Raw genomic sequence first — 14,073 nt, 5'->3', positions numbered from 1 at the left:
TTGATGAGGCCGGCTTCAACCTGACCAAATGCAGAAGGCGGGGTCGGAATATCATCGGTCACAGAGCTACTGTGGATTTGCCAGGCCAACGGGGAGGAAATATCACCATGTGTGCTGCTATTTCGGAGCATGGTGTCCTAACCCATATCCCCCTTATAGGGCCATACAACACCCAGCATCTACTCAACTTTTTAGAGACTCTCTACAGGGCTCTCATCCCTGATGATGAGAGGGGTCTGTTTAGAGAGGATTTGCCAAAGTATGTGGTCATTTGTGATAATGTGAGTTTCCATCGATCAAACATCATAAGGCAATGGTTTGTGACCCACCCGAGGATGCTCATAGAATTCCTCCCACCTTATTCACCATTCCTTAACCCAATTGAGTTCTTTTCAGCATGGAGGTGGAAGGTGTACGATCGTCAGCCACACACACAGATGACCCTGGCTGCAATGGATGCAGCATGTGAGGACATCACAGTAGACGCCTGCAGAGGATGGATAAGGCATTCCAAAAGATTCTTTCCACGTTGCATTGGAAGGGAAAATATCCGGTGTGATGTGGATGAGAATATGTGGGCCGACAGACAGGAACGTCTGGATGTGTAGAGACAGCACAACAGTGCTGCGGGCAAAGTTGTGCCTTAGGGGTGGTTTCCTGTGTTTCTTTGTAATTTAGTTTTTTTTGCTTTGTGCCCCTTGGGTTGTCCAGTCTCTTTCAATCAATAACCCACATACAGTAATATGTAAATAGTACTGTTGAAATTGATACATGCCATAGAAGTGCAGCCTTGTGCATTTTCAATACAGTAACTGTCATCCAAACTGTAGCCTAAGTTTACATCAGGTAATACTGTCAAAGTACACAGTTACATTGACAACATGCCTAAACATTTTGACGACCTTGTTCATGAACAATGACTCAATGACTTATCATTCTGATGACACTGACATGATCATTGGCATGCATATTTACTTTTGAGAGATGTACTAAGGATTTTTAGTGACTGACTAGCTTTAGAAACATATCTATTGTATTTTGCAGTTTGTACAAATTGTTCTGAGAAATGCACTTATTATTTTGCACATGTTAGGGATGATGTGAAAAATGCACCAAAGGACTGAGAAAAACTGTAACGAGGCAAGTCAGTTAAGAACACACACACACGCACACACACACACACGCACACGCACACACACAACAAATGCAACAACAGAGCTATCTGCCTGCCTCCCTGGAAAAAATGCATGGCTCAACCTTTTGTGTGTGAGCTTTCTGTCCTACGACATGTTGTACTGGGAACCGACTAAGCAAGCAGTGTTAAAGTGGAGCAGTCGGCTGTATGCTACACTGCTCAGCTCGTTCCATATTGTCAAATACTTTACTTACATACCAATCAGTAACACATTATTCAGCTGAGCCAGGATGATTCAGTCGCTGACACACACTGTGGGTGCCGTGCACTTCTAGAACCTCTGATCAGTATTCTGTTCTGGAACACATGGGAACAGAACATTACCATTATAGACTGGTGTTGCCCTCTAGCTGTCCACCTACACTTCAACTCTCCCACACCACAAACTATCAGAACCCCGACTACTCACTTAGGAGTTGTATTGCCTTTTTGTGACCTTGTCCAGTCGATTTGAAAGTCAAATGAACTTTCAGTCCATATTAATCATTATCGGTTTGCAGAGGGCGGCATGTCCAAAACACTGTCTATGCAGCCTATACTGTGAAAGTCAAATCCAGAAGCTGGCTTTTCTTGATCTCCTGAAGTATCCTGTAGCTCCCACATCATCAATCTGTCCACTCAATCTCTCTATAACTCCGCTTTCAGCAGTTCAGCCTTTATAGCACGATTAAAGACATGCAACAATACAGGTGAAATCTTTGTCCCACAATAGCATACCTTGCCAAAACAACCTATTAAATGTTAATAGAGCCGACAACACCTCATTGCACACACTGATACAGCCATTACTCACCGACCCGCATTACACACAGTTGTGTAGCTGATTGATTTGCATTGAGGGTTCTCTCCTTGAGTCATGGTCAATTCAGGTTGGCACCGTTCGGTTGGCACCGTTCGACTTGGCACCGTTCGACTTGGCACCGTTCGGTTGGCACCATCGACTTGGCACCGTTCGGTTGGCACCGTTCGGTTGGCACCGTTCGACTTGGCACTGTTCGGTTGGCACCGTTCGGTTGGCACCGTTCGACTTGGCACCGTTTGGTTGGCACCGTTCGGTTGGCACCGTTCGACTTGGCACCGTTCGACTTGCACACATCTTTGTGTTTACACAATAGGCCATCAAGGCCAAGGGGGTTGTTGGGTTTAGGGCCGGTTCTAGTCTTTTGGGGGCCCTAAGCAAGATTTGGTTGGTGAAGAGAAAAATATACGTTTTAATCTACATTTCCTGCAATTCTACACAGTTTGCCAATGACTTATGCCATGTTAATGATATCTGAATGAGAGTGACTAATAAAATCAATGAGGGCCCCATGGAGTTCAGGGCCCCTGGGCACGTCCCCTGTGTAACCGGCCAGTATTAGACCATGATTACTAAGTGAGTATCATGATTAACTGTAGACAGCTGGCTAGACTAATTTACCAATAAAAAACATTGTTCGCTGACTGTCAGTGACTGACATAACAATAGAAAAATTGTTGATGCACAAATTTCTTATTTGCACCTTGTTTATTCTATTATTCTAACTGGCGGGGGGCTTAATAGCGTGGGGCCCTAGGCGACCGTTTATGTCTCTTATGCCTGGAGCCGGCCCTAGTTGGGTTCAATCAATCAAATGTATTCATTAAGCCCTTTTTTACCTCAGCACACGTCACAAGTGCTATACAGAAACCCAACCTGAAACTCCAAACAACAAGCAATGCAGATGTAGAAGCACGGTGGCTAAGAAAAACTCCCTAGAAAGGCAGGGACCTAGGAGGAAACTTAGAGAGGAACCAGGCTCTAAGAGTACATGGCCATGAAGGCCTTGAACATGTTCAAACGTTCATAGATGACCAGCAGTGTCAAATATTAATCACGGTGGTTGTAGAGGGTGCAACAGGTCAGGTGGCTTTTCATTGCCGAGCATTCAGAGGTTCGAGACAGCAGGTGGGGTAGAGAGAGAGAGAGTCGAAAACAGCAGGTCCCGGACAAGGTGAACAGGTCAGCTTGAGGCAGCACGTGAGATGGGGTTAAGAGCATGTGAGTCTGGGTACAATGCTGTGGATGTTTGTGTGTGTCTGTATGTTGTTGTTTGTACAGTTGAAGTCGGAAGTTTACATACACCTTAGCCAAAGACATTTGAACTCAGTTTTCACAATTCCTGACATTTACTCATTGTATAAATTCCCGGTCTTAGGTCAGTTAGGATCACCACTTTATTTTAAGAATGTGAAATTAGATTTATTTCAGCTATTATTTCTTTCATCACATTCCCAGTGGGTCAGAAGTTTACATATACTCAATTAGTATTTGGTAGCATTGCCTTTAAATTGTTTAACTTGGGTGAAGCGTTTTGGGTAGCCTTCCACAAGCTTCCCACAATAAGTTATGTGGATTTTGGCCCATTCCTCCTGATAGAGCTTGTGTAACTGAGTCAGGTTTGTAGGCCTCCTTGCTCGCACACGCTTTTTCGATTCTGCTCACATATTCTTTATAGGATTGAGATCAGGGCTTTGTGATGGCCACTCCAATATATTTACTTTGTTGTCCTTAAGCCATTTTGCCACAACATTGGCAGTTTGCTTGGGGTCATTGTCCATTTGGAAGACCCATTCGCGACCAAGCTTTAACTTCCTGACTGATGTCTTAAGCTGTTGCTTCATTATGTCCACATAATGTTCCTGCCTCATGATGCCATCTATTTTGTGAAGTGCACCAGTCCCTCCTGCAGCAAAGCACTCCCACGACATGATGCTGTCACCCCAGTGATTCACGGTTGGGATGGTGTTCTTCGGCTTGCAAGCCTCCCCCTTTTTCCTCCAAACATAACAATGGTCATTATGGCCAAACAGTTCTATTTTTGTTTCATCAGACCAGAGGACATTTCTCCAAAAAGTACGATCTTTGTCCCAATGTGCAGTTGCAACCGTAGTCTGGCTTTTTCATGGTGGGCTTGGAGCAGTGGCTTCTTCCTTGCTGAGTGGCCTTTCAGGTTATGTCGATATTGGACTCATTTTACTGTGGATATAGATACTTTTGTACCTGTTTCCTTCAGCATCTTCACAAGGTCCTTTGCTGTTGTTCTCGGGATTGACTTGCACTTTTCTCACCAAAGTACGCTCATCTCTAGGAGACAGAACGCGTCTCCTTCCTGAGCGGTATGATGGCTGCGTGGTCCGATGATGTTTATACTTGCGTACTATTGTTTGTACAGATGAACGTGGTACCTTCAGGCATTTGGAAATTGCTCCCAATGATGAACCAGACTTGTGGAGGTCTACAATTGTTTTTCTGAAGTCTTGACTGATTTCTTTTGATTTTCCCATAATGTCAAGCAAAGAGGCACTGAGTTTGAAGGTAGGCCTTGAAATACATCCACAGGTACACCTCCAATTGACTCAAATTATGTCAATTAGGCTATCAGAAGCTTCTAAAGCCATGACATAATTTTCTGGAATTTTCCAAGCTGTTTAAAGGTACAGTCAACTTAGTGTATGTAAACTTCTGACCCACTGGAATTATAAGTGAAATAATCTGTCTGTAGACAATTGTTGGAAAAATTACTTGTGTCATGCACAAAGTAGATGTCCTAACCGACTTGCCAAAACTATAGTTTGTTAACAAAAAATTTGTGGTGTGGTTGAAAAACGAGTTTTAATGACTCCAACAAAAGTGCATGTAAACTTCCGTCTTCAACCTGTATGTGCATGTTTTGTCAAGTTAAAAAAAAGTTTTAAAAATATAGATCCAATCGGTTACTTTTGATTTCCAATAGAGAAAAAAGTAGTCCAATAATAGGATTCCAATAGGATTCTGATAAAGGTGACAAAAATCCTATAGGACTGCATGATTCGTATAACATCCAATATGATTACTTTTTATTTCCAATAAGATAAAAGTAGTACAATAGGATTCTGATAAAGGTGACACAAAATCCTATAGGATTCTATTGGAAAAATCTCTAAAACTATCAGATTTTGGACTAGGGGATCATATTCACACAAGTTCCAAATGTATACTGAACAAAAATATAAATGCAAGTTGTAAAGTGTTTCATGAGATGAAATAAAAGATCTCAGAAATGTTTCATACGCACAAAAAAACACATTTCTTTAAAATGTTGTGCACAAATTTGTTTACATCCCTGTTAGTGAAACTTCCTCCTTTCCCAAAATAATCCATCCACTTGACAGGTGTGGCATATCAAGAAGCTGATTAAAACTTCTTAGGGCTGCAATCCCTTTAACGGGATCGATATGACAACAGCCAGTGTAAGTGCAGGGTGCCAAATTCAAAACAACAGAAATCTCATAATTAAAATTCCTCAAGCATAGAAATATCTTATACCATTTTAAAGGTAATCTTGTTGTTAATCCCACCAAAGTGTCCAATTTCAAATAGGCATTACAGTGAAAGAACAACAAAAACGATTATGTTAGGTCAGAGCCAAGCCATAGAAAAACACAGCCATTTTTCCAGCCAGAGAGAGGAGTCATAAAAAGCACAAATAGAGATGAAAGTAATCACTAACCTTTGATGATCTTCATCAGATGACACTCATAGGACTTCATGTTACACAATACATGTATGTTTTGTTCGGTAAAAGTTCATATTTATATAAAAACATCTCAGTATACTTTGGGCGCGTTATGTTCAGTAGTTCCAAAAACTCTGGTGAATTTGCAGAGAGCTACAACAATTTACAGAAATACTCATCATAAATGTAGATGAAAATACAAGTGTTATACATGGAATTAAAGATATACTTCTCCTTAATGCAACCGTTGTATCAGCTTTCAAAAAAGCTTTACGGAAAATCAAACCATGCTATAATCTGAGAACAGCGCTCAGAGAACAAAAACATATATCCATGTTGGAGTCAACAGAAGTCAGAAATAACATGATAAATATTCACTTACCTTTGATGATCTTCATCAGAATGCAGTCCCAGGAATCCCAGGTCCACAATAAATGTTTGATTTGTTTGATAATGTCCATCATTTATGTCCAAGTAGCTACTTTTGTTAGAGCGTTTGGTAAACAAATCAAAATTCATGAAGCACGTTCACTAGTTGCAGACCAAATGTCAAAAAGTTCCGTTACAGACTGTAGAAACTTGTCAAACGATGTATGGAATCAATCTTTAGGATGTTTTAACATAAATCTTCAATAATATTCCAACCGGAGAATTCCTTTGTCTTCAGAAAAGCAAAAAAACGGGAGATACCTCTCATGTGAATTGCGCGTGACCAGCGCGTGACTGCTGCCAGACCTCTGACTCATTCGGCCCCACTTCACAGCCTCAAACAAGTTTCTAAAGACGGTTGACATCTAGTGGAAACCTTAGGAAGTGCAAGATGACCAATATCCCACTGTAACTTCAATAGGGGCTGAGTTGAAAATCGACCAACCTCAGATTTCCCACTTCCTGGTTGGATTTTTTCTCAGGTTTTTGCCTGCCATATGAGTTCTGTTATACTCACAGACATCATTCAGTTTTAGAAACTTCAGAGTGTTTTCTATCCAATAGTAATACTAATATTGGGACTGGGACTGAGGGGCAGGCAGTTTACTCTGGGCGCTACTCAATACTGCCCCTGCAGCCATAAAAAGATAAATAGCATGATCATTACACAGGTGCACCTTGTGCTGGGGGCAATAAAAGACCACTCTAAAATGTGCAGTTGTGTCACACAACACAATTCCACAAACCTCTCAAGTTTTGAAGGAGCGTGCAACAAGCATGCTGACTGCAGGAATGTCCACCAGAGCTGTTGCCAGAGAATAGAATGTTCATTTCTCTACCAACGTCGTTTTAAGAATTTCCTTATATTTCCTTATATGAACTGTAACTCAGTAAAATCGTTGAAATTGGTGCATGCTGCGTTTATATTTTTGTTCAGTATAACTGAATCATCAGAACAAGAAACACCCTTTGATACTAAACGATCATTCGTTTTCCTGATGGAAGCTCAGTATGCACAAACAAGAAAGCAATTCGAACATCTGTCTTTTCCTCTGATTAAAATATGCATACCAATACCGTAGAGTGTGCCAAGAAGGAAATGAGAGGAATCATCTGGGTGTTTGACATAAAGAATTACTAAGAATTACTTACTAAAGAATTTACTACCTTCTTACTTAATAACAAGCATCCATTTATAAGGCTGGTCATCAACATAAATATAAAATGTAATGATTGAAGATTTTCAAGATTATTTTCCTTATTAGATGAACGATATGAAAAGCCATCAAAGCCATTTTAGATTTTGTCTCCGTCTGTCTATTATTAATACTTTATGAGTGTATATCTGGATAATTATCGGGGTTCATAAATGTATTAATCAACATCAAAAGAGTTTGGTTAGTGTGGCAGAACACACACACACACACACACACACACACACACACACACACACACACACACGCACGCACGCACGCACGCACGCACGCACGCACGCACGCACGCACGCACGCACGCACGCACGCACGCACGCACGCACGCACGCACGCACACACGCACGCACGCACGCACGCACGCACACACACACACACACACACACACACACACACACACACACACACACACACACACACACACACACACACACACACACACACACCAAGGTGAGTCTATATCTTCTCCCTGCCTCTCCTGGCTCTCACCTTTCTGTCAGTGCATGGTCATCCTACTCACGCGTGTCCTGCCCTTTCTCTGAGTGTCCCTACAGCAGGGGGAAGGAAGTAGGGAGAAACGGTTGGAGTGATAACCAAATCCTACAAAAATCTCAAAACTGGGCTTAGGGGTGTACATGAAAAAAACAGCAAGGTCCACACACTATATACTCTTCATACCACCTTAGTTTTTATATTTTTTATTTAACCTTTATTTAACTAGGCAAGTTAGTTATTAAGAACAAATTCTTATTTACAATGACAGCCTACCCCGGCCAAACCCGGACGATGCTGGGCCAATTGTGCGCAGCCCTATGGGACTCCCAGTCACAGCCGGATGTGATATTGTAATGCGCAGAGCGTGGCAGGTGTTTATTTCGCCTTCGCAGAAGGCAGGAATCGTTATCACAGGCAGGCAATTGTCATACACAGGTAGGCAAACAGGCTGGTGAAACAAAACTAGGACTGAAGGCTATAACTGGTTATCACAGACGAGCTAGGAAAAGGCTTAGTAGAGTCGAAACGAACAATACCTCATAAAGTCACAAATAGAATGAACTTGGCTAAATAAGGAGTTGATGAGATCAGGTGAGTAACTAACACAGGTGAAATCAATGAACAGGGCTATGTTCAAGAACACAATGAACAGAACACAAGGTTGACTAAGAAATTAAATACAGAACCTTACAGTACACCCCCTCCTGTCGACCACCGGAGTGTGGAGTATTCTGGCTGGGAAGTAGAGGCAGCCGCCTACCTTGGGGGCGAGGTCCGACAGGCTGGTTCGACAAGGTCGTGGACTGACCCGACATTCTGCGTTGATCAGTTTGGGGATCGATCCCGAGGTCGGGGAGCGGGACGGTCCAGACGGTTACGGTGGAATGCCTGAATCATCTCTGGGTCGAGGATGTCCTAGTCAGGGACCCAGGACCGGTCTTCAGGCCCGTATCCTTCCCAGTCCACTAGATCGTGGATGTGGTCTCTCAGGCTTTTGGAATCAAGGATGGCCTGAATGGCGTAGGCAGGTTCCCCTCCAACGTCCACCGGTGGGGGCACACTGTGGGTTGAGACTGGAGGATGAAGAGGACTGGAGGGTGAAGAGGACTGGAGGATGAAGAGGACTGGAGGATGAAGAGGACTGGAGGATGAAGAGGACTGGAGGATGAAGAGGACTGGAAGATGAAGAGGACTGGAGGATGAAGAGGACTGGAGGATGAAGAGGACTGGAGGATGAAGAGGACTGGAGGGTGAAGAGGACTGGAGGATGAAGAGGACTGGAGGATGAAGAGGACTGGAGGTGGCCGGATTCAATAGAGACACATGGAAGGACGAGGAGATTTTATACTGATGGGGTAACTGGAGGCGGTACGTGACAGGGTTGATGTGATGGGTTCTTGAAGGGAGGACAGAACTTTTTGCAGGGGAGGTGGAGCCGGATGCCTCTAGTAAAGAGCCACACAAGCTGTCCGGGGTGAAAGAGTGGCGTAGGTTGGCGGCGTCTGTCGGCAAAGCGCTTCTGGGTATTAGAGGCTTCCTGCAGATGCCGGTGAGCAGTCTCCCATACCACCATATACCACCTTATACCACCCCATACCACCTTATAGCACATACCACCTTATACCACCCCACCTTATACAAACAGACAGCTGTGGTAACATTATACCACCATATACCACCTTATACCACCCCATACCACCTTATAGCACCTCATACCACCTTATACCACCCCACCTTATACAAACAGACAGCTGTGGTAACATTATACCACCTTATACCACCCCGTACCACCTTATAGCACCTCATACCACCTTATACCACCCCACCTTATACAAACAGACAGCTGCGGTAACATTATACCACCATATACCACCATATATCACCCCATACCACCTTATAGCACCTCATACCACCTTATGCCACCCCACCTTATACAAACAGACAGCTGTGGTAACATTATACCACCTTATATCACCCCATACCACCCCATACCACCTTATAGCACCTCATACCACCTTATACCACCCCACCTTATACAAACAGACATACCACCGTATACCACCCCATACCACCTTATACCACCTCATATCACATTATACATCCTTATACCACTGTATAGCATCTCATACCAATTTATCCCACCCCATACCACCTTATACCACCTTATATCACCTTAAAGCACCTCATACCACCTTATAGCACCTTATAGCTGGGGCGGCAGGTTGCCTAGTGGTTAGAGCGTTGGCCTAGTAACCGAAAGGTTGCTAGATCAAATCCATGAGCTGACAAGGTAAAAATCTGTCATTCTGCCCCTGAACCCACTGTTCTTGGGCTGTCATAGTAAATAAGAATTTGTTCTTAATTGACTTGACTGGTTAAATAAAGGTAAAAAATAATACAAATATCACCTTGTACCACTTTTAACCTCCTTAATGACAACGTTTCAATCCAGAGTATCATCAGGTCAAACAATGTCATCAAATGTGATATACAGCGCATGTAGTGTGCTGGCCTTTCTGTACTTAACTAAAAGTCTGTTTGAAAACAATGTTCGTTTTTACGCCAACCGTTCGGACAATACAGCCGTTTTTGTGAGAAGATTTTTTGGGATGTCTTAAGGTCTGACAAACACTGCTGTAGATTGGCCACCTTCCACCACAGATGTGGAAGGCTGACATAGGCGGATGTGGCGGATTCAGACACAGCCCATGCAACAAAAAATAATCTCTAGCTTCTTTATTATGTTACTTAGATTGACGCATGGGTCCGTCAATCTTCGTTTATCTTCGAGAGACACATCTGAATGTCGAGGCTATGTCTCTCATCATGTCTGTCAGTATGCAAAGTCTGTTTATGACACACACACACACACACACACACACACACACACACACACACACACACACACACACACACACACACACACACACACACACACACACACACACACACACACACACACACACACACACACACACACACACACACACACACACACACACCTTACTGAATGTTAGTTGTTGTAAACTGCCGTGCTCAGACAATCAGACAGCTGCGGTAACATCTGAGGATTCCGTTACTAGACAAAGTGAAAGGTAGCTAAACGCTGAGGTGAGTTAAAAGGTGAGGGACTGTACTTACTTTTGCTTGTGATCCTCTTCAGTGATGTTTCACAAAGGTGTCCAAATCCTCACCACAATTCACATCTTTGTCCCTTTGATTCAACAGTGAAGTCCATGCATGTCCATTGTCTCTGTGTTTGTGTGAGGGATCATTGAATCAGTTTGTCTGTTTACGCTAATGTAGATCAAGAGACCAGTGTTAGAACTGTCTGTCTCAAATGTTATGTGATCTAAATGTGTTCAGAGCTTGTAGGGTGTTATAGGCTGTAGTTAAATGTGTGTCAATATGTCAGTACTGAATTTGCCTTGTGGTTAATGGCATTTGGCTGCTGTGTAGTTCACAACAGTCTGAGAGTAATCCATTAGTTGCCAGGCTCCGTTTGTGTCTCTCTCTCCTCTGCTACCTCTGAGAGATTACTCACTGACTGGACTGAATTTAAGCTCCGTCTGCTATTACCATCCCTCCTTCACTCTCCCTCCCTCTCCTCCTCCCATTTTCCCCTCCTCCTGGGTCAAACTAGCTGTCCTCTAGGATGGGAGGAGGAGCTAACATCCAGAGGGGAGGGGAGCCAATGTTTTTATACATACCAATGAACTATATCAGAGAGAGAGGCTGTACATAGACTTACACTGTGCATAGCCATACTATGACATTTGAAATGTCTCTATTCCTTTTAAACTTTTGTGATTGTAATGTTCACTGTTTTTATTATTTATTTCACTTGCGATGAGAGAGGCTGTACATAGACTTACACTGTGCATAGCCATAATATGACATTTGAAATGTCTCTATTCCTTTTAAACTTTTGTGATTGTAATGTTCACTGTTAATTTTTTATTGTTTATTTCAATTGCGATGGAAATGTGTTTCCTATGCCAATAAAGCCCTTTGAATTGAATTTTGAGAGATAGATAGAGAGAGAGAGAGAGAGAGAGAGAGAGAGAGAGAGACCCATTGCAATAGGCTAGATATACTATACTGTTTTTGTTGTTTTCACACTGTCTCATTACTTAATCCCCCCTTTGTTCACAACATTGTTACTAAACATGTACAACCTGTGGTAAGCAATATGGGGTTTCCTGTTGTGGCCTGCCTGTTCACCATGAATACCTGAATACCACAATCTATGAATAACTATAGGCTGACTCAGTTAAGTCAACTACACACCCCACCTGGCACTACCCGAACACACCTGTGTACTGTAGGTAGATAACTACACACCCCACCTGGCACTACCCGAACACACCTGTGTACTGTAGGTAGATAACTACACACCCCACCTGGCACTACCCGAACACACCTGTGTACTGTAGGTAGATAACTACACACCCCACCTGGCACTATCCGAACACACCTGTGTACTGTAGGTAGGTAACTACACACCCCACCTGGCACTACCCGAATACACCTATGTACTGTAGGTAGATAACTACACACCCCACCTGGCACTACCCGAACACACCTGTGTACTGTAGGTAGGTAACTACACACCCCACCTGGCACTACCCGAACACACCTGTGTACTGTAGGTAGATAACAACACACCCCACCTGGCACTACCCGAACACACCTGTGTACTGTAGGTAGGTAACTACACACCCCACCTGGCACTACCCGAACACACCTGTGTACTGTAGGTAGATAACTACACACCCCACCTGGCACTACCCGAACACACCTGTGTACTGTAGGTAGGTAACTACACACCCCACCTGGCACTACCCGAACACACCCTAGGTAGATAACTACACACCCCACCTGGCACTACCCGAACACACCTGTGTACTGTAGGTAGGTAACTACACACCCCACCTGGCACTACCCGAACACACCTGTGTACTGTAGGTAGATAACTACACACCCCACCTGGCACTACCCGAACACACCTGTGTACTGTAGGTAGGTAACTACACACCCCACCTGTGAACACACTGTAGGTAGGTAGATAACTACACACCCCACCTGGCACTACCCGAACACACCTGTGTACTGTAGGTAGATAACTACACACCCCACCTGGCACTACCCGAACACACCTGTGTACTGTAGGTAGATAACTACACACCCCACCTGGCACTACCCGAACACACCTGTGTACTGTAGGTAGATAACTACACACCCCACCTGGCACTACCCGAACACACCTGTGTACTGTAGGTAGATAACTACACACCCCACCTGGCACTACCCGAACACACCCTGTAGGTAGATAACTACACACACACTACCCGAACACACCTGTGTACTGTAGGTAGATAACTACACACCCCACCTGGCACTACCCGAACACACCTGTGTACTGTAGGTAGGTAACTACACACCCCACCTGGCACTACCCGAACACACCTGTGTACTGTAGGTAGATAACTACACACCCCACCTGGCACTACCCGAACACACCTGTGTACTGTAGGTAGGTAACTACACACCTAGTCTCACACTGCCATACCTCCAAAATCACGTTGTTGCCGATTGGAAAAACAGTTTGAATGGACCGCTGGCTCCCAGCCGCAAGATTTTTATTGGATGATTAATTTCAAGAACTCTCCCCCCACACGCCCGTAGAACAGATGCTGTGTGTTATATACTACCACTGAAAATAGTGAAGATTGAACATTATTTTGTAAGAAACATTAATGTGTTGAAAATCCCAAATTGTTTGCATAGTCAACTTACACACAGATCTGACATACTCCAACAGACATGCCACCAGGGGTCTTTTCACAGTTCCCAAATCCAGAACAAGTACAAAAAAGCGTGCAGTATTATATAGGGCCATTATTGCATGGAACTTTCCATTCCATCTCATATTGCTCAAATTAATAGCAAACCTGGTTTCCAAAACAGATAAAGCAACACCTCGCGGCACAACGCCTCTCCCCTATTTGACCTCGATAGTTTGTGTGTAGGTATTGATATGTAGGCAAAAAAAAACAAAAAAAAACGTACTTCTCTCCTTGCTGTTCTTGTCTATTAATGTTCTGTATTGTGTTATGTTTCCTGTTTTGTGTGGACCCCGGGAAGAGTAGCTGCTGCTTCTGCAACATCTAATAGGGATCCTAATAAAATATCAAAAATACCATAAGGACCCTAATAAACAGAG

General features: G+C 43.5%; 1 protein-coding gene across 1 annotated transcript in view; it reads right to left on the bottom strand.

The window, feature by feature from the left end:
• LOC118370711 (vasopressin V2 receptor-like) overlaps positions 1-11,387 on the bottom strand; it is a 69,835-nt gene extending 58,448 nt beyond the window's left edge. Inside the window, exon 1 of the mRNA XM_052484887.1 lies at positions 10,989-11,387. The gene's annotated coding sequence lies outside the window, so the exon portion shown is untranslated. The remainder of the gene's footprint in view (positions 1-10,988) is intronic.
• Between the last annotated feature and the right edge of the window lie 2,686 nt (positions 11,388-14,073).

This window comes from Oncorhynchus keta, chromosome 28 (assembly GCF_023373465.1).
Source record: "Oncorhynchus keta strain PuntledgeMale-10-30-2019 chromosome 28, Oket_V2, whole genome shotgun sequence".
Taxonomy (NCBI): domain Eukaryota; kingdom Metazoa; phylum Chordata; class Actinopteri; order Salmoniformes; family Salmonidae; genus Oncorhynchus; species Oncorhynchus keta.
Note: the sequence above shows the minus strand (reverse complement) of the source record. Positions and strands in the feature narration are given on the sequence as shown.